Raw genomic sequence first — 21,474 nt, forward strand, 5'->3', positions numbered from 1 at the left:
TGTGATACACGAAGTGTGGGCCTTGGACAACACTGTTTACCGAAAGGGTCCAATGGCTTTAAGCAAAGGGAGTACCAGTTTGCAGCGGCTACAACTGCTACAACGGGGTTATAATTTAATAATTTGGGGGCTAACCTAGGCCTATATAGGACTCTTCCTCTGTACACAGATACAGAGTCCTAACTATTGAGGCCCGTTTCTCTGGGGCGGAAAAATTTCAAAGCTTCATAACTCAAATCTAATCTGCAACAAGCCACTAATTTCAACAGATTCACATTCCATGGCGGCATACATTTTTCTTCGGGGGTGGGTGTTGGTCCTCTTATATTCCTCACAAATCCGTCATTTTCGTCAAATAATGCAGCCTCCAACGTTAAAGAATTCCCGTTTTGATCGTTTTCTCACAGTGTTGTCTGCTGCCGTGCGTACGCGTATACATTCGCGTGCAAGACGCAAGATGCAAGACGCATGAATTATGGGTCACCGTATCCTGACTGCACAGCGTTTAACACGCAAACGCAACGCAAGATGCGCGTCGTGCGTCTTGCGTACACACGGCAGACTGTGAGAGTACGAACAAAAGTTTGAATTCCTTAACATTGGGAGCTGCATTATTTCATAAAAATTACGGATTTGTAAAGAATATATGACGATCAAAACCCACCCCCGGAAAATTCATGCCGCCATAGAATGTGAATCTGTTGAAATTAGTGGCTTGTTGTAGGTAAAATTTAAGTTATGAAGCTGTGAAAATTTTCCGCCCCAGAAATGTCCAGGACGTCACTGTAGTACAAAACGAAAGTGTAAGGCCGCCATCCAGGGCTAGGGCTAACCTAGCCCTATTATAGGACTCTTTCTCTGTACACAGGAACAGAGTCCTAACTATTGAGGCCCGTTTCTGGGGCAGAAAAATTTCACAGCTTCATAACTTAAATCTTACCTGCAACAAGCCACTAATTTCAACAGATTCACATTCCATGGCGGCATACATTTTTCTGCGGTGGGTTTTGGTCCTCATATTTTCCTCACAAATCCGTCATTTTCGTGAAATAATGCAGCTTCCAACGTTAAAAAATTCCCGTTTCGATCGTTTCTCACAGTGTTGTCTGTTGTCGTGCGTACGCGTATACATTCGCGTACAAGACGCACGATGCAAGCTTAGACGCATAAATTCTTGGTCACCGTATCTTGACTGCACAGCGTTGACAACACAGTTCAAAATTTGCGCGTCGTGCGTCTTGCGTACACACGGCAGACTGTGAGAGTGCGGAAATCGAAGCCGGGTCACCTTGGTGAGACGCGCTCGCTTAACGCACAAGCCAAACCATGCCAACATGCAGTAAATAATGAACATGTGCTTTAACAAGTATTCATAAATACCCTGGACGGTTTCAAGTCTCTGATTGGTCAAAACCCGGTCACGTGTGGGAGTGTTAACGGTGGTATAAAGACCGGCTTTGGAAAATAGCGAATAAGTGGCCACTAAATCAGCATACATTGTGTAAACCTTGCGCATTGCACTGTATCGCACGCTTATTTATATCCCTGTAAGTTTCATTGCAACTTCGCGCACTTACGCGTACGCGCGCTGAAAGTGTATCGCGTGTAACATGTGCACGCGTATAAACTGACGCCGAGCTCATGCGCGCGTTTTAATGCACAAGGAACAGCTATAGTCCAATCATTTGCCTCCTTTGACCCCAGTGAAGGCGCTGAACAGGTCATTGTTTAAAAGAGTCACTGGTCTCAAAGATCATTGATGTGATTAACGCACGAAAGAGATGGGAACCATCAAAAGCTCAAATATGGCCCCTGAACCTGTCTGGAAGTACCGCCGAGAGAAAAGTCACAAAATGTGGACAATTTTAGCCGTTTAATTCGCTAAAAAAGGTATTTATTAATGGGAATAACAGTGTTCGTACCCGGTCTTCACTGCGTGGTAATGACCTTGGTTGGTGGCTGGCGCTGTTAACGGACCTCGCCTCCGGCTCGGTCCGTTAACAGCGCCAGCCACCAACCCGGTCATTACCACGCAGTGAAGACCGGGTACTCGCACTGTTATTCCCTAATTCATAAATACCTCAGACAGTTTCGCTTTTCCTTTTGGTGGAGAGCGCGTCACATGGGTGTGCATAAACCTTTTGTACAGTAAAAAGTGTCAGGAACATGGGCGTGACACGCGAGCTTATTAATTTATTCATTCCTATTGGTCGAGAGCAACGGCCAGGACACTTGTGCCACATCACGCGATACGCGCGACGCGCATAGCATTCCCTTAGAAGGAGTTGTTTACCCGAGGGTGGCGGAGGGCCTTACCATTTCATTGGATTGAATTGAATTGAATGGTTTATTCGTCAAGTATATAAAAATACATGAAATTTGCAATCCTATTGTACAGCAACATATAAAATATTAAAATGTAAAATTGCACAAGAATTACCACAATACTACATAAAACAATAACCTTAATATAAGTAAAAATCATTAACGTTTATATAAACAAACAAACAAACAAACAAACAGTCAAACGCTGGAGGGGTGTTGTGTTGAAAGAAATCATTGAACAATTATAATTTTCGCATTTATTTTACTTTTTGACCAAAGGTGTTGATCTTTTTTGACCGACAAGGTATTTATGAATGGGCATCAAAGTGTGTTGAATCGGTTTTCAACTAGTGTTTATAGCCGGCTCGCTTCCACGTGTCAGGCGCGCAAGATAATCACGTGGAACGCAATTCATAGCTATTCGTACGCGTAATTTACTTCTAAGCGCGTGCGCTTATTCTATTTCTAAGCGCGCGCGAACACACAACCCACGCGCAACAGACTCTTCACAAAGTTTTTGGGGGAAAAATCAAACCTCGAATTTTTAACTGTGAAAGTGTCTGTAATTGTATTTTTTTTACTTTTAAAACAAAATGGCATGTATTAATGGAAATAAAAGAGTGATGACTCGTTCTTAAACGTCCGTTTAAAACATTGCAGGGTCGTTGCCGTGCGCTCGGGCCTTTATCGGCGGCGATTCGACCCTGCCAGCTTTAAACGGCTGTGCAAGAACTCGTCATTACCCTTTTAGTATTATTTTTATAAAAAATCGGTGCAACTCAGTTTTTAAAAAGAGAAATTTGTTTGTAATAAATTCCTTCAAAAAGAAAGAAAACAAGTCACAAAAACACGACAAAATTTTCCGTTATGAATGTCGGCAACAGTCCCCAAATAGTACACATGGATAGACTAATTCATATTCTTCCTGCAATTGTTAAAAGCGAGACCGGATCGTAGCCAGTCCAGTCAGGATACAGCGATTTCCACCGACTCATAGTAGACATGCTCTTTTGTTATTGACTAATGCTGTCATGCTGTCTAATGATTGCTTTTTCGTAACGGGGGTTTTGGACTCCCGGTAGAAATGGCTGTTTCCTGACTGGACTAGCTACGATCTCGCAACATTTCTTGGTAGAATATGAAATAATCTATCTATATACTAATTGGGGACTGTTGCCGACATTCATGACGGGAAAATTTGCCGTGTTTTTGTGACTTGTTTTCTTTCTTTATGAAGCCATTTTTAGGTACAAATGTCTCTTTTTAAAAAAATTTGAGTTGCACCGATTTTTTTCATTAAAAAAAAACGACAGATATGCTCTTCATTTCAATTTACTGGTACATTATTTTGGTTGAGACTTCTCACGAAAGGCCGCAAATTCCAGAATTCCAGATGCCCTTTGACTTATTTAATATTCATACAGAGGTCACGCACGAAAACCAATCTAATATGTTCAGATAAAAGGAAAGGAATTTAAGTGTCCTGCGGATAGACTGATAACTCGTAGCATTGGGATACACCACGTTTACACTTGATCCTTTTAGTACAAGGATCCAAGGAGGATCAGATCCCGAAAGCGAGATCAAGCATTATTTTTTGTGCCGCGTTCACACTTGAGTGTGATATTGCATCGATCTCGCATAGCCAAACGGAAGTACAGTTCAGCTGACGGTAAAGATCATTGAATGTGGCCGGCCACGGACGATGACAGGTGGGCAAAGCATTGTTTACATTTTCTTGATTCGCGGGTTTTTGTTTTAATAATAATAATAATCAACCATTGTACATCACAATCACAGAGAACTTTCTATAGCTTTGAAATCAAATCAAAAGAGAAGTAAAAGTTAATAGAGATGTAAAGTAACTACAAAAGCAAAATTTAGTTGTTACAGAAAGAAGTACTGAAGGCTATTGCAAATGTGCTTTTAACTGTTTTTAATAAATTCACTGTTTGAGCTTGTTTGATCTGACACACAGGATGTGAGCAGCTTAAATTGCACAGTAACGTTTGCCGCCAGCTGATTGAACTATGCGAGATCAATGCGAGATCACACTCAAGTGTGAACACGGCACAAAAATGCTTGATCTCGCTTTCGGGATCTAATCATCCTTGGATCCTTGTCGGAGGATCAAGTGTAAACACGGTGTCAATATCATTACGCTATATGCACAGGTTTCCTTTATTCTGATTCATTACAGCAGGGTGAATGTTCATGTATCGGCCTCTGCTATGACGAAACACCTGAAGCATACCCGCGTGTGCGGCACCTAAATGTAGCCCGAGCCCTAAATGTAGTATGACCTAAATGTAGCCCCAAACATGTACCTTAATGTAGCCCGGACCTAAATGTAGCCCCAAACATGTACCTAAATGTAGCCCGGACCTTAATGTAGCCCCAAACATGTACCTTAATGTAGCCCGAAAATTGTACCTAAGCGTCGCCCGGAATATACAGACGCAAAGTTGTACCTTAAGTAAGAGTGTAATTTTATAACATTACTTTTAGCTGTTCCGACTACAGGTATAGTTTTCGTCGAGATTTGTTATTATTAGCTGTTCTGACGTAGTGTTGTCGGAACAGCTGTTGAAATCGTCAAGATTTTTGTTTGTTTTTATTATGTGTTCGGGCAACGGCCCGAACAGCTCATTGTTATTGTTCGTTTATTGTTTTAGTTTTTTACTTCTTTTACTTCTTCTTCTCTCCGTCCCTTGTCCTCGAACAAAAGCTTCCCAAAATTGTATGAAATTGAAACTCCGCACATAGTTAGATATTCACTAGGAGAGTTATGAATATTTAAAGTTAATTACTTCAAAAAATCTATACATCATATGAAAGGGCTTTACCTATTTCACAAAAATGGGTATGTTGGTGACCTCCTCTTAACCTTTTACCCTGTCTAAACCGGAAGTGCATGTAAAATGGTTTGAAAATGCATTACTTCTTGGATTTGTCGCTTTGTTTATTGTCCCCCAGTCTTGTATTTTTGTACTCCCGGAAGACGAACACCTTAAGTCTTGTTATTATTATCATCATTATTTGTATCCTCAAAAGCCCGTAGGTTTAACCAGGGCAATTTCTTACAGCCAAAAGTCATACTTTGCCAAGTATAAAAATAGTCAAAGCCTATACCATATTAAAGCTTAGGTTTGAAGTTACAGTAAAATGTCATTAACATAAATTAATTAATTAGCTAACTAAGTTATAACGACATGAATATTTAGTTAGCCGATCTGTAGACCGACACATCTCAAAGACAATACGTCCGATCGTAATCTTTTCTTTTTTAAAATACTTTGTGGGTACTGTTTAACTATTCGATGGCCTTAATTTCCGGACGACGTCACCATGACGTCATCTTTGATAATTACCAAGAGTGTCCAGTGGTTTAACAGGTTTCTGCTGCTCGTGAAAATGAGTGTGCCAACCTCGTGGAAGTTTTCTGTCACCCGCACTTATTTTTACCAAGTGGAATTTTTCGGGGGCAAAACAGAGCGGCCGACGATAATGTTCCTTTCCGATGTACACTTTGGATATCTTTTACATTTTAATATAAAATGTTTGCATCTAATTTCCGTTATGGAAAACTTCCGGACATTTCAATGAAGCCCGTTTATCACGTGAAACTCATGGCCAATAACGGCCCTCCCGTGAACTTCCCCCTGCTAGCAAAAAGTGTTATGTATCAAACTAGATCGCTCAGTATTTGAAAGTATATTATAAGTTATCACACAAGCGCGAATGGAATACGAAAAAATATAGCGCTTTTGCGTCCCATATCCAACGAGGCCGAGGGCCGAAGGCCCAGTTGGATATGGGACGCAAATGCGACTCGAATACTAATTTGACGCTTAGCGTAAGCACAATTCCCTGATCACGTAAGCGCTGCGATTCTTTCCTTTAAAAGCCAATGGCCCATGACCAAACTACATATGCTTTTTAAACACAAAAAAAGCTTAACACAGCAAATACCATGCCTCAAGTTGTGAATCCAGGTATTCTGCTCAATGTCTGCATTTTCTTAAGCAAATTGTTTTTGCCTATTTATTATAATCAGCTCTATAAAATTGAGCCACTCAACCACCAGAGAAACCTCAGGATAATAAAATCTCTGCTTTAGTATTCCTGTCAAAGATTTTTTGTTTGTCATGGTCTAATTTCCGAAAGTAAAGCGAATATGAAATTAGTTTGGGCAAATGGTCCCCGGCGCAAACAAGGTGACTCTATATCTATGGACTCCATCCGTAAATTATTCCAAATCCCAGGCGGTCTATTTTCGTCGTCCACGTTCCGAAACGAACCCGGTCCACGACGCACCACGCTCAGCTTGTATATTTTTGGGAATGACTTCAGACTTGTGCTAGTCGGTGAACGTAAGAAATTTCTATTGAACAAAAAGTGCAATAACACCGGTCGTAAATGGGATAAGGACTTGATCAAGTTAAGAATTTTACAATTTTAACAATTCAAATCAAGTTTTACGCCGTACCCATGATCTTTGAAACCATTTCCATGAGAATACACTTTTTTTTAATTATACGCTGTTTCTATAAGTTTTGATGCTTTTAAAATGACCGTCAATAAAATATTATATCTTGGTCTAAAACAGTTTTTGGAAATGTACAACATGTATTTTAATTTTAATCGAATAAATCATTTTTCCATTGTGTTTATGCACACAAGACGTGCAGTACATGGCGTCATTGTGTCGTCGTCCGGAAACTAAGGCTTTCGAATGGTTAAACAGTACCTAAAAAGTAAGAAAGAAGAAAAAGAGAAAAAAAATATATCGGCTGATTGAATACTCATGTCGTTATAACTTAGTTAATTAATTAATGAATTTATGCTCATTACATTTAACTGTAACTTTAAAACCTAAGCTTTAATATGGTATAGGCTTTGACTCTTTCATACTGGACAAAGTATGACTTTTGGCTGTAGGAAATTGCCCTGGTTAAACCTATGGGCTTTTGAGGATACAAATAACACAAATCTTGACGATTTCAACAGCTGTTCCCACCACTACGCCGGAACAGCTTATAACTAGACATAAATTTTTTTATTACAAAAACACGTTGTTCGGTTGGACGTAACGTGATGACGTAGTTCAAAAGCATTGAACAATCAATATGACTTATTATACAATGTGTTGTTATTTTATAGTTAAACTTGTAACACCATGTGTGTAACGAGAGTCCCTTTGAAAACACAACTCTCAGTCTGCACAATCCAAAGATATGCCCATTGCGGTCCTTCCGTACATTGGTCATTCCTCACACAAAATTCAATGGATCCTCCGTGTTATGAGGCCGAAATCAAGGTCTACTACCGAACTCGCAACAAGTTGGATACTAAGCTACACACTCACAAAGACAAGCATGACTCTAGCAGTCAGGCACGGGTCTATCGAATTCCTTGTACTTGTGGTAAAGTGTACATTGGCGAGACCGGTAGAGACCTAACTTTTCAGAAATATACAGACACGACACTGTGCCACCAGATATCGGCTATTTCATCAGCAGCATTTGGCATACTATCATGACTATCCTACCACCCTCCTCCTCTAACAACCCCCAACCTACTGACACGCCTCACTACACCCGAGAGGTTCCTCACACAATGGGCAACCCTAACAATAGCCCTGAGCCCGCCAACCACACAACCAATCAGAGCATTGATTGACCTGCAGTGGATCCACTGAACCCCTATAAATAAGCCCACTCTTCTCACCTTTTCCTGACGATGACTAGAGCAAGCTAGTCGAAACGTTGAGACCAATTTCAAAACTGACTCCGCGGCAGTACAGTTAATTACGATCCTATAAGCTAAAGTAGTAGTCCAGTCTAATTTCTATACCATCCGTATGGCAATAATTAAAAAGCAGGACAGTTCTTTTCAGAACTGAGAAGTATCCCGAACCTCCGATTATCTTCTCCACGGCAGTAGAATAAAGCAAGACAGTTCCCTAAGAACAACACTACCTGGCAAGTAGATACACACATGGTGTTACCGCAAGTTTGTACAAGCTTTACTTTTGTTTAAAAGCTTAAAAGTTGTTTTTTACGAACAAAAACGAAGGCGAACTTTGACCCAAAGTAACGACCCGGAAGTTAAGGTCATACGATTTTGGCGTCAACTTTTCAAATGTTGCCCAAGTCTGTATCTATCCGATGCCCGAGTATGAAATTCATAGCTTTTATATTCGTTGAGATACAGCAACAAGAAAATGGAAATTTTTCAACATTAAAAACCTTGACGTGACGTCATCAATGACGTCATTAAACCAAAAAGTGGCGGTTTCATCTACATATAGTGCCTATGTACATAGTAAGTTTTAAGTTTGTACAAGCTTTACTTTTGTTTTAAAGCTCAAAAGTTGTTTTTTGATGAAAAATGCGAAGGCTCAAATGTTGCCCACAAGTCTTTATCTATCCGATGCCCAGATATGAACATCATAGCTTGTATATTTGTTGAGAAACAGCAACAAGCAAATGGTAATTTTTCAACATTAAAAACCTTGTCGTGTCGTCATCAATGACGTCATCATTCCCAAGAAGTGGCGGTTTCATCTACTCACTATTGCCTACACTCTAAAAAAGAAGTGTAAAAACTTGCTGAGTAAATGTGCTGGGTACGAAGGTTGAGTAACTTCTTACGCAATGTTGGGCAACGAGGCGATTTGGCTTGTGCCCTCGAGAAGGTAACTTGTACCTTTTTAAGTTGCATAAAAAAATTAGCCATCAGAGAAATCAACTTATGTGTACAAAAACACATTTTCCTCGCCACAGGGTCAAGTTTACCTTGCGACGTACTAAAAAATGCTCTTTTTGTGGTAAAATGTTGCACGTAATTGGGTAAACTGCTCCTCGTGGAAACCATTTTACCCATAATGCAAAGTGCACATTACACACACACGGACGTATCGTACAAGTCGCATGGCACAAGTCATAATCAAAGATGGATGGGGTGGACGTAATTCTGATGTTGCAGGTCGTTGATGTCTGATGTTCATTTAACCACGGTTGTAAAGAGATAATTTTGGCTTTATGGTAGATAGTTTGTTTGAGGAACAACAGTCTGTTGAAGGGAGAAATGCATCACCAGGAAAGACGCGGATAGTAGCTTCAACAATTTCGTCAATAACAGGTCTGGCAAAACCAACTGGTACTTTTCAGAGCCAACACCGCTTCTAAAAAGAGTCAGAGGGGTCATACGATTTTGACGTTAAGTTTTCAAATGTAGTCCCAGTCTTGATCTATCAGATGCGTAATTATAAATATCATAACTGTAAAGGCTGTTAGGAATCCTAATTAGCGCGATGAGCTTACCGGGGTTTCGTCATCGCAGAGGCCAATACATGAATATTCACCCTGCTGTAAGGAAACAGAATAAAGGAAACCTGTGCAACGTTCGTCGTGTATGTAAATTGTTGGTGTAGCTACCCAGGGAGAGCTGTTCACTGGCTCTGATGTGGTCGACCGGCCGACGTACCGCCGAAACCTACGAACACTAGTCAGCTCATAGTTTAGACAGGCGCTTTTTGCCAAGGATACGCCGAGGATACGTTGAACACGGCAGACATATTATGATACGAATGCGTTAGGCATACGTTACTCACATGCTTGCATACGCTGTGATACGCTGTCATATCTTTGTTATTAGTTAGTGAAACACTATCAATGCGTTAGTCATACGCTATGTATACGTTACACACGCTATAAATACGCTATGGATACGTCCTTTTCAACACCGATGTCGACTTTTCCGGTGCAATTTGTTGGGGAGTTGGACGTTCTTGGACTTTGACAATTTTTGAACTATGTGCAAGCGCTGGCATACGTTCAGGCGATACGCCATGGTGTGATGACAGAGCCTTAACCTTACGCTGTAGTGATAATTCGGCGGGGAAAAAATCTAAAACGAAAATTAATTGTTTCAGATATCTGATCTATGCAAAAAGCAAAGCGGTCAGTACGCATGCCCATATTTGTATTAACTAGAGTTTCCCAGTCCTTGGGTCACACTGCCATGTCAATCAAGCCTGTCTGAGGATAGAACATAAACGGTTTGGACTGTTTTACATGACGCTAAGGCAGACAAATTCATTATTGCTTAAACCTTGAGGCTAAGCACAATGAGCAGGACCATTTACCAATTATACATGCAACACTGTAATAAGCTGCCGGCCTTATTCTTGACTTTATTAGTAAAAAAAAACATAAATGAAAGCCTATATGAGGGAAATTTGAACGAAATCGGCAGTTGCATTCAACAATTATGGTTAAAGTGTCGTTTTTAGCGCGCTCGGAAAAGATGATACGTACAACCGTTGTCAATAGTTTAAATAGCAGAAAGGTTAAGCTGCACATTACGCGAGCAAATACGTGAACGTGAACGTCAGAACATTTTGTTGTAAAAATCTCATATAGGCCTACAGTGATTAACGTGAGCGATCATGCTGAAACCTTGCAAGTAGTAACACTGGGATGTGTCACATCCCATATTTTAGGTCACGTCACAGGTGACATCATCGATTGCTACACGACATTTCATTGAAGTTAAAGGTACAGTATCTAAGGCAAAACCTTGAGTGATCTTAGTTCATCCGTGTACTCGCGCCAGAATGTGTTAAGTTAAATAGAAGTTGTCCTTGTATACTGAAGTGATTGAAAGTCACGTGACCTTAACTAAAAGGTGCATTTTAACCAGATCTAAAAAACACAAAACTAAATGTATGGTCATTGGTCAACCTGTAGCAATATAAATGCTGTATTCCAGCTGGAAAATGATCAATCAAAAGTTCAAGCATCGTGTCCCAAAACCAGAGCTCTAGTATATTGCTTATGGTTCAGTGATTCTCAAATAAAGGACTAAACTTACCTTTCCAGCGTCTATCTGGAGCCTTCAGTTCTTCTTTCAGATTTTTGGAGGGCAAACTTATGAGCAGCAGTCAGAACAGAAACGATGCGTGTATGAGGGAGCACGGCCTTATATAACCTCTTGCCATCCGCGGACGGATACAGGAGCAGATTCACGGGTGCAACAATAGCCTATTGATATACAGTCCATTTATCATCTTAGACTCACCTACTGAATGTTTGCACCCTTCTAACAGACCTATCCATTAAGTCCCGCCCGTTGCCTACTACTGACCAATGAACAGCCCTAATTGTGCAACCAAAATTCCGACATGCGTGCGCCTATGCTTGGCATAATGCGCACAATGGCACTGGAGAGGCCCACGTGTTCTTGCTCACACGTGCGCGGTGGGCGGAACCTTATGGATCGGTCTCATGCTTACTACCTACCATAGTTACGCGGGCTAGTTCTTTGGTTGTACCCTGACAAAATAGACCTTTCTTTTGTTGATAAACCAAATTCCTCAGTTGGCATGGCCCGCTGAATGTTAGCAAAACAATCAATCGTGTTAAAACAAATTATGACCAAAGTTCAACATTTTCTGTAAAGATTCATGAGCTGAATCTCTTTTGATTTGTTGATTTGTTTTCAACAAGTTAAACACTCAAAAAATATTCGCTTGGCAAAAACTCGGGCTGTGACGTTGCAAAAGAAAAGTCTATAAAGATTAACAATCATAATCTGTTGAATCGCACAGAATAGATACAGGTTCACGTACTTCAAGATCCTTGATTCCTGGAAAGCTAGAGACTACTAATAAGATTATTAGGGGAAGAACTCACTCTCTACCTTCATCAATAATAAGAATAAAAGTTTCTTATAAAGCGCCCATTTTTTCTATTCATTTATATACGAACAAAATGACCAGCAACAGCAGCTGAAATAGTCTCTTTAACGATGGTAAAACTATAAGTGTATGAAAATATAAACAAACACAAATTTAAGGGAAATAAAGTGAAAAAGTACACCATTTTACAAAACTCTACATGAACAGTATTACATTTGAGCAGATGTGGAATGTTAAATTTTATTGTAACTCACTGGTAGAATGGTAAAAAACAAACAATCACGTAAATTTGTAAATGATTTTGGGGGTTGAACAAAGAATTGACTAGAGTGGGATTCGAACCAACGACCTCCGGATTAACGTGCCCAGTCAGTTTCCCCTGTGGTTTATATTGATATCTGAAACAAAAAGTTGCATCCCCTTAAGGTGATCCCCTAGCTGCCGCTTCCCAGGTTGTATCGTAATTTGGGTGTGATCCCTGGCTACACGGCAGTTAACGGTTGTATGGCTTCTGACTGGCACCCCGAACAAAGACATTGACAAAATAGGGACACCGCCAATATAGGGCTAGATAGCTCAGTTGGTAGAGCGCCGGCACGTTAATCCGGAGGTCGTTGGTTCGAATCCCACTCTAGTCAATTCTTTGTTCAACCCCAAACATCATTTACAAATTTACCCAGTCAGTTTCCCTTGTGGTTTATATTGATACAATTTTATTAGATTGGATGTCCCATGGATCCTGAGTAATAAGAACGAGCAGGCCGATTTGATAGTAGATTAATATAAACTAACGACTCAAAAATCAGATTAAGTACAATTAGTGACACTTGGGGTCCCTATACAGCATTGTTTGTTTTTCTTGTTTCTATAAAAAATCACAATCAATTCGACTTTCCTCCGGGGGGGGGTGATGCTTTTTTCACGAAACTGGGCAGGAGAAAATTGTTTGTTAGTTCCACCAGTTGGCCTGATCCCTGGTGTTTCTTAGGCATCTCCATTAAAGTCACCTGGAAGTGGTATTTTTTCAAAATAAAGCTTTTGTCACTATTATATGTGTTTTGATGAGTGGAATGTGAATAAACAGTTAACTAAGGTTTAAAAAAACCAGTTCTTATGTTATTTACAAATTTAAGAGTAGACCCCGACCCGAGAGGACGCTGTTCGTGACGTAAATCGAGGCAGACTTTGCCTGTAATGCGTAGAGTAAACACAATTTCAAAGTACGTGTACGGACCAAGTCGTGAGTTTGTACGTTTCAAAAAAAATAAAATGTTTTTTCCGGCAATGCCGACCAGGTGTATTGCTGCTGAATGCTGGCCAATATTGTTCTGGGGTGGATTTCACAAAGAGTTAGGAGTTCATGTTACAAACATGCATGACTGGTTTTCTTTACGTTGGAGACCAAACAACGATGTAAGAAGGGCGGGTCAAATAATTCCTTCCTGAGCTCTAATAAACTTTCAAGGGTTCGTTTGTGCAGCCAATTTTTATACTTTATTTCACACCTGTGTAAACTAATCACTCTATTTATGTTCAGAGTTTGTTCTCCTCTTCCTCACGTTACAGGTCATTTATAACTAGCGTTTTTGAACAAAAATTTCACCAACAATTCGTAGCAGTCGAGTCAGAAATTTGTCTAGATGCTCTACTTGCAAAGGCAAGTGGAATCTTATTAGTCGGGTAGCTGTACAAAATGTAGAAGTTTGTTCGCCCGCCCGCCCATAATTACACGTTTCGCAATAGGGCAATTTTCCTGACTAAAAATGTAATCAGGATTACATTCAGTAAGCGCGCTCACTTCAGCCGTAGCAGCCCTCAAATGGTTTTGGGTGCATTCGTTTACCTTCCCCGGGTCGACCCCGGTGTGTGGCGTTTTTTCCCCCAGGACGAACGTGTGCAGATAATTGACCAAGTTCGTCCTGGAAAAAAAACCGCCACACACCAAGGTCGACCCAGGGAAGCTAAACGAACGCACCCAAAGTTATACATCGGTAACAAACTGTGAAGTTTGATTGGTCGAGAACCAATCATGTGACGCGCAACAAAAACGCATGTTACATGGCTCGACGAGCCGGGCAACATGAAAAGTGATGTACACCGGTGTACATCACCTTGATCGTTCCCGGCGTAGGTCGATTTCCACCGCTGTGTACGAAACAACCGCGGGTTCGAAGGAATTGTTTCTTGTTCTTCGCTTGTTAAACAATGAATAGTCCGTCATAATAATGTTTGAAGATGACAACAGAACTTCGAGAAGAGGAATAACAATTATACAAAGGTATAACAAAACAATTGTTGCACGCTGTGGCTGGGGTCCATGGGTTTTGTACACCCTCAAGGGTAAATGGCCCCCTCGGCTTCGCCTCGGGTTAAATTTTCCCCCTCGGTGTACAAAACGCCATGGACCCCGTCACAGCGTGCAACAGTTACTGTCCCCTGTAAATTCAAAACCAAACCCAGTAGACTCACCCATTGTTCAACAGTTAGTGTTAAGAGGCAGGCAAAATCTTCAAAAACCTCCAACACAGAAAGAGCCAAATGGAGCAAGTAAAATATCTAGTTGACAGGTTTGACAGTCCCAAAGGTATACTAATAATAGATCTTAAAACAACTTGTTATGTATTCTCTCAACAAATTATGCTCTCTCTCCAGCGAAATGGCACAGTTAAAAGCCAGTCACAATTCTGTACTTGCAGAAGGAAAGGGTTTAACGTTTTCATACCGAGGTCAAAGACGGATATATTCAAGGACGGGAGCAATGCAGTTGTTTTCGATACGTCCGACAATTATTCACCAGTTAGGATTTCCATTACTTCAGGGAAACATGTCAGGGTGTTGTTTTAGTTTGGGGCAACATGCATTTATTATCTCTCCGTTGTTGTTTCACTCCAGTACTAAATCGTACAAGCCGTTAGTACACGAGATATGAAGAAATCTTTCTGAACACACTAACAAAGTTAGTCGTCAAGGGACCTATAGTGTATACGGTCTCCATTGTTTGAGATCCGGCGGGGATTTCATCTTTCCAATAATGGCGTTCCAGAAAATTTAATAATGAAACACAGAGGATGGAAGACCACAGCCGCAATAGATAATGTGAAATATGATCTACAGCGAAGACTTTCATTGTCCCAAAACATTGCTGTCCTAATTTAGAAAAGCACACTGGACCATGTATTATTTTTTACATGCTTTTGTTGCTAATCTTAAAGTATAGGCCACTAAAAGGTCACTCGAGAGTGTTTTTGACCAGATTTTTACGGTTGTGTTGTAATTTAATTCTCTCCTTTTAATAGTTTTTCAAATAAGTTTGAGCTACCGGGTGATGCCTGAAGGCCATAAGGATCAGTCAAATTAACAAATATATATAAATATTGGGACTGTCTTAGATCAGTTTCTGAAGGCTGTTTAGTAATTTATGGTCTATCTCCGTTTTGTAATTTAAAAGGGTTACGAGATTATTTTGATCGGCAATTAATGACAATCTGGTTCAACGCGTATAATTTCGACAGCTAGTCACCAGAATTGCCCCATTGTTACCACTTTCAAAAATCATGAAACTTAATCCTCAATCAATGTCTAATGTCTTTAATGAACACTCAATCAAGTCAAAACACATTTTGAAAAAAATATTTTTTTAAGAAAAAGGACAAATACTTACCAGATCCCGGAGCGATTTCCCAGGTTTATATATTTTGAACTTGTCGCATCGCTTTGCAAACGCTTTATTTAGGCACAACGCCTGCATTGGCTTTAAATAACAAAAGCTGGCAGAAAAACTCCTGGATCTATGGCCGACAGGACTGACATCATGATTCCATACCGAACATCAACGATACTGTCCGAATGTTGACGACAACACGTTCGGAACATTTCGGATAACTTCGAAAAAGGAGGAATTCCTCTTGTTTGGTCACGTGATTTTGGGTGATACCGGACCCTAAATTCGACAGAGCCTAGTCGGAGATTTTTGGGTCCGGGAACCAGACAACTAGTAATGGGGAGATGTGGATAGTACAAAACATTGTGAGAAACGGCTCCCTCTTAAGTGACATAGTTTTCGAGAAAGAAGTAATTTCCTGGAATTTGATTTCGAGACCTCAGATTTAGAATTTAAGGTCTCGAAATCAAGGATCTGCAAGCACACAACTTCGTGTGACAAGGGTGTCTATTCTTTCATAGTTATCTCGCAACTCCGACGACCAATTGAGTTCACATTTTCACAGGTTTGCTATTTTATGCATATGTTAAAATACACCAAGTGAGAAGACTGGTCTTTGACAATTACCAATAGTGTCCAGTGCCTTTAAAGATAATAACATAATCATGCCTAATGCCGGCCTTCTCCCATGCTGTAGCATTAGTAATAAATTCTCAGACACACAAACCTGTGTCTTCAATTGTGATTATTAGTCTTCCAACAGAATTAAACTGTTTTCATGCGTTTGAGCGAAGCGAAGGAGCATGAAAGTGTTGGATAGATCTACAATCAAATGACACTGGCAAAGGGACCAATTGGTGCTTTCATAATTTTTGAAAGTATTTGAGTTGGTGTTTGTTTTTGTAAAAAGTAACACCCATTATTTGAACAAAATTTCGGCTTATTCTCTGTTGTGACCGATTGATCATCTTTTTAACACGTATACCAGGTGTAGTCTTATTACTCAACATTGATACAGTAAATTGTATTGTATATCAATTTTTGATTGGTCCCTGGTGGTGAACAGGCTCATTTTTAGTGTACAAATTCATGGCTTGAAATTATTTTTCCAGTCTAAAAATGTTAAAGTATTTTGAAGCAACTAATTTTTCGCTAACAAATATCTCCCCCGTTTTTTAAAAGCATGCTTCAGAGTTCACGAACTGATCTAAACTTTTCAAGGCCAACAATTGTAACCGAATCTCCCCAAAGGAAATTCAAGTTAACTTTATTGTTTGCTGTGTTTGCTTATCCGTTTCCTGTTGTTAATAGGCCTACCTCGTGTTTTTCCTTACCATTTTTTGTTCGTGATAGTTTGTTTTTTCTCAAGTCATTGTTCAATTGAACTGCAATGTGTTTTGTGCTATTAATTATGTTGTTTTATTTTATAGAAATGCTATGGGAGGCTATTAATATTTGGTTCTATACATTGGGCTAATTATGGGTTACATTGGATGACTTCAAACTGAAACACTTCAAAATTGCTTTTCGCACTCTAAGTATTTTAACGATTAACAACAATTCCAAAATTCAATGCAATGACAAGAAAAAACACCATTTTCACACGACGTTCTGTGCTTCCCAGATGCTTGATTTTGAGACCTCAAAATCTATTTCTGAGGTCTCGAAATCAAAATAAAATATGTTGGTGGGAAATCACTTCTTCCGCGAAAACCTCATTCACTTCAGAGGGAACTCCCTTTTATTTCAATGTTTTATACTATCAACAGCTATCCATTGATCGTTACCAAGTAATATTTTATGCAAACAATTATTTTGAGTAATTACCAATAGTGTTCAGTGCATTTAAGATAAGGAAGAATGAGTGCGTTATTAGAGAGACCATGGCAACAGAGGGTAGAAAGGAGCGAAGCTTAGACAATTAGGCCCAAAATTTTTTTTTTTTGGATTGCCCTTTCACCCGATTTTTTGCTTGGGTCGGTCGGTCGATTATAATTTTTTTGTTTTTTGTTTTTGTGTTGAGATGTCAAAAAATTGCCAAAACTGCAATTAACATTTCATGAAAGATCTAGTTGTCAAAGAAGCGAGGTATTTTATTATATACATCTTGCTTCGAGCGCTCTTTTTGCGTCTTTATTTTTGCAAACTTATGGTGGCCCTGAAGGGACACCGCACATCGCAAATATCTTTGCAAATATTTGCGATGTCGCAAAAATCTTTGCAAATATTTGCGATGTCGCAAATATCTTTGCAAATATCTTTGCAATATTTGCGATGTCGCAAATATCTTTGCAAACATTTGCGATGTCGCAAATATCTTTGCAAAATATTTGCGATGTCGCAAATATCTTTGCAGATGTTTGCGATGTCGCAAGTATCTTTGCAAATATCTTTGCAAATATTTGTGATGTCGCAAATATTATTGCACACTTGATCGCATACTTCCACGCATAGTTTGTATATTTGTGTCCGATAACTTTTCAAGAGCCTAGAAGGTTGTTTGGGTTCCAGCCTAAACGAGTTGGTAAAGGCGCTTCGCGGCTTCGCCGCTCGCGGTGATAGTCTAGTCTGTGTGTGCTATCCGCGCCCGGTGTGCCGCGTGCGCCTTGACTAAAGGCTAGTGCAAGTTGCAATGGCATCAGAAAAACAACCCTTTAGTCTCTCGAAAAATTTCTCGCCACAAATATGCAAACTATGCGACAAGGTATGCGATACAGTTCGACATCACAAGTATTTGCAAAGATATTTGCGACATCGCAAATATCTGCAAAGATATTTGCGAAGATATTTGCGACATCACAAATATTATTTGCAAAGATATTGCAAAGATATTTGCGACATCGCAAATATCTGCATAGGTATTTGCAAAGATATTTGCGACATCGCAAATATTTGCAAAGATATTTGCGATGTGCCATGTCCCTTCAGGGCCACCATACAAATTCCTTCAAAACAATTTCCAAGAGTCATTTCATTCACCATGTTGTTCGTCCGTTCAATAAACGAGCGATACCATATAAGGGCATTACTTGCAACAGCGGCCTTTGTTGTTCAATGGATTGTTAGACTGGTTCTTTGTGAAATCGTGACGTCGGGCACGTTAATCCGGAGGTCGTTGGTTCGAATCCCACTCTAGTCAATTCTTTGTTCAACCCCAAAAATCATTTACAAATTTACCCAGTCAGTTTCCCTTGTGGTTTATATTGATATCTGAAACAAAAAGTCGCATCCCCTTAAGATGATCCCCTAGCTGCCGCTTTCCAGGTTGTATCGTAATTTGGGTGTGATCCCTGGCTACACGCCAGTTAACGGTTGTATGGCTTCTGACTGGCACCCCGAACAAAGATATTGACAAAATAGGGACACCGCCAATATAGGGTTAGATAGCTCAGTTGGTAGAGCGCCGGCACGTTAATCCGGAGGTCGTTGGTTCGAATCCCACTCTAGTCCATTCTTTGTTCAACCCCAAAAATCATTTACAAATTTACCCAGTCAGTTTCCCTTGTGGTTTATATTGATATCTGAAACAAAAAGTCGCATCTCCTTAAGGTGATCTCCTAGCTGCCGCTTCCCAGGTTGTATCGTAATTTGGGTGTGATCCCTGGCTACACGGCAGTTAACGGTTGTATGGCTTCTGACTGGCACCCCCGAACAAAGATATTGACAAAATAGGGACACCGCCAAGAGCTAGATAGCTCAGTTGGTAGAGCGCCGGCACATTAATCCGGAGGTCGTTGGTTCGAATCCCACTCTAGTCAATTCTTTGTTCAACCCCAAAAATCATTTACAAATTTACCCAGTCAGTTTCCCTTGTGGTTTATATGGATATCTGAAACAAAAAGTCGCATCCCCTTAAGGTGATCCCCTAGCTGCCGCTTCCCAGGTTGTATCGTAATTTGGGTGTGATCCCTGGCTACACGGCAGTTAACGGTTGTATGGCTTCTGACTGGCACCCCCGAACAAAGATATTGACAAAATAGGGACACCTAATAAAATTGTGTATGCAAGAGGATTTGTTAAGTGGTGCCTACTACCAACCCTGCAGGTTGGCTGTCCGTAAATACCTTGACCTCAGAGTCTTCATCAAAGGCAGTTATAGCACATAGAACTGTATTAAGTTATCTCCAAGTGGAGCTTTCCAAACACTCTTCTGGTGTCACTGTATAGTTTATGGGCAAAGTGAATATCATTACATACTACAGCCCCTACAAACAGTTGCGCTTGCGTCGCAACATCTGATTTTGCAAACGTGGCAAGAGCGTGACGCTTATTTAAGAAACTAGAGTCATCTTACCAAAACATTAATTCAGATTTGCATTGATCATCTAGTTCTATTGCATCATCTACGTCGACTGATTCAGAAGTTCTAATCTGGCAGCGCTTGATCAAGGCATTACGTATGGGGCCACACCTTGTGACCGGTCATCCAAGCGAAAAAACTGAATTTTGACAGCTCCGATGCAACTTGCTGTTAGTGTCAGGTACGATGTAAGTGTGTGAGTACACTCAACACTTTGTAACGGATACCTGACCTACAACCGGATACCTGAGATATAACCGGACACCTGACCTATACAACCGGATACCTGGCCAATATAACCGGATACCTGACACTGTAGTTATCATGTCGTTAACGGTATAAATTGCCTCCCCTTCTGCGAACACCTTGAACTCTGATGAAACATGTACTGTCTTCTCAACCATTTCTATGAAAACAGCGTTTTGATTGTTGTCATCCTTTACTAAATAAAAGCATGTTGAGGTTTATCAATGTTGCCAAACGATTTCAATAACACCCTTTCTCTATTTCCAAAACAGAAGTCTTCATACTTACAATGTTATGTAGACAATGAAATTGATGCCTTAATACAACACATAAAATAATTATAATCTTTCAAGAACAAATAATCACATGGGAATATGGCATGTTTCAACATGTTTCAGAAAGTTGCACTGGAAGAGTTGTCACTCACTGACCTTTGGTGAGAGAGCAGTCTGGCATGAAACAATCACTTCTCTAAAATTGAGTAATAAAACTATCACTGCAATCCATGGGCGTGGGGTCCGGGGCTTTTAGGCCGTAAATGCTCTCTGGTGCAATCTAGGGAGTCTGAGGGGTGATGTGCCCCCCTCTCAGATGTTGGAATTAATAGCCTGTTTCAAGCTATGATGTACATGATTGCTATCATGTTTGTTGCACCTAAAAAAACAACTTAAAGGCAGTGAGGGACACTATTGGTAACTACTCAAATAATTATTAGTATAAAACATTGTGAGAAACAGCTCCCTCTGAAGTGGAGCAGTTTTCGAGAAGGAAGTAATTTCCACGAATTTGATTTCGAGACCTCAGATTTAGAGTTTTAGGTCTCAAAATCAAGCATCTGAAAGCACACAACTTCGGGTTGTTCTAAAACACCCTCGACCCCCTCGACCCCAAAGGCCCACGACCCACGACCCTCCGACGTCCGCCCCGTGTTCGAAGAATGTCCCAATTCCGAATTCATAAAATGTCGCTTTACGGCAGAGTAAGAATTAAGTCCCCGATTTAGAATTCACAGTGTGTGATCCGCGACGCAACTTCCTTCCACGACTAGGCTTGACCTCAAGTCTGAGACTGCGGTTATATTTATCTGCATCAGCCACACAGAATTGGGAGTATTTACTCTCCGCTTTCGCACGACAAGTGCAAGCCGATTGGGGACCTCAAAAAACGTCCGTGTGGCCATTCGGTCGGTCGGGTCATGGAGGTAGAATTCTACCTCCATGGTCGGGTCTACAACCT

At 40.4% G+C, this 21,474-nt stretch overlaps 1 protein-coding gene and 1 non-coding gene across 2 annotated transcripts in view; one reads left to right on the forward strand and one right to left on the reverse strand.

The window, feature by feature from the left end:
• LOC139936541 (cytotoxin-like) overlaps window positions 1-11,355 on the reverse strand; it is a 40,310-nt gene extending 28,955 nt beyond the window's left edge. The window contains exon 1 of the mRNA XM_071931373.1: window positions 11,206-11,355. The gene's annotated coding sequence lies outside the window, so the exon portion shown is untranslated. The remainder of the gene's footprint in view (window positions 1-11,205) is intronic.
• Window positions 11,356-19,377: 8,022 nt separating this feature from the next.
• Trnan-auu (transfer RNA asparagine (anticodon AUU)) lies at window positions 19,378-19,450 on the forward strand. The gene has a single exon. It is a non-coding gene; the product is annotated as a tRNA-Asn (tRNA).
• Window positions 19,451-21,474: the final 2,024 nt, after the last annotated feature.

This window comes from Asterias amurensis, chromosome 4 (assembly GCF_032118995.1).
Source record: "Asterias amurensis chromosome 4, ASM3211899v1".
In the NCBI taxonomy this organism is placed as follows: domain Eukaryota; kingdom Metazoa; phylum Echinodermata; class Asteroidea; order Forcipulatida; family Asteriidae; genus Asterias; species Asterias amurensis.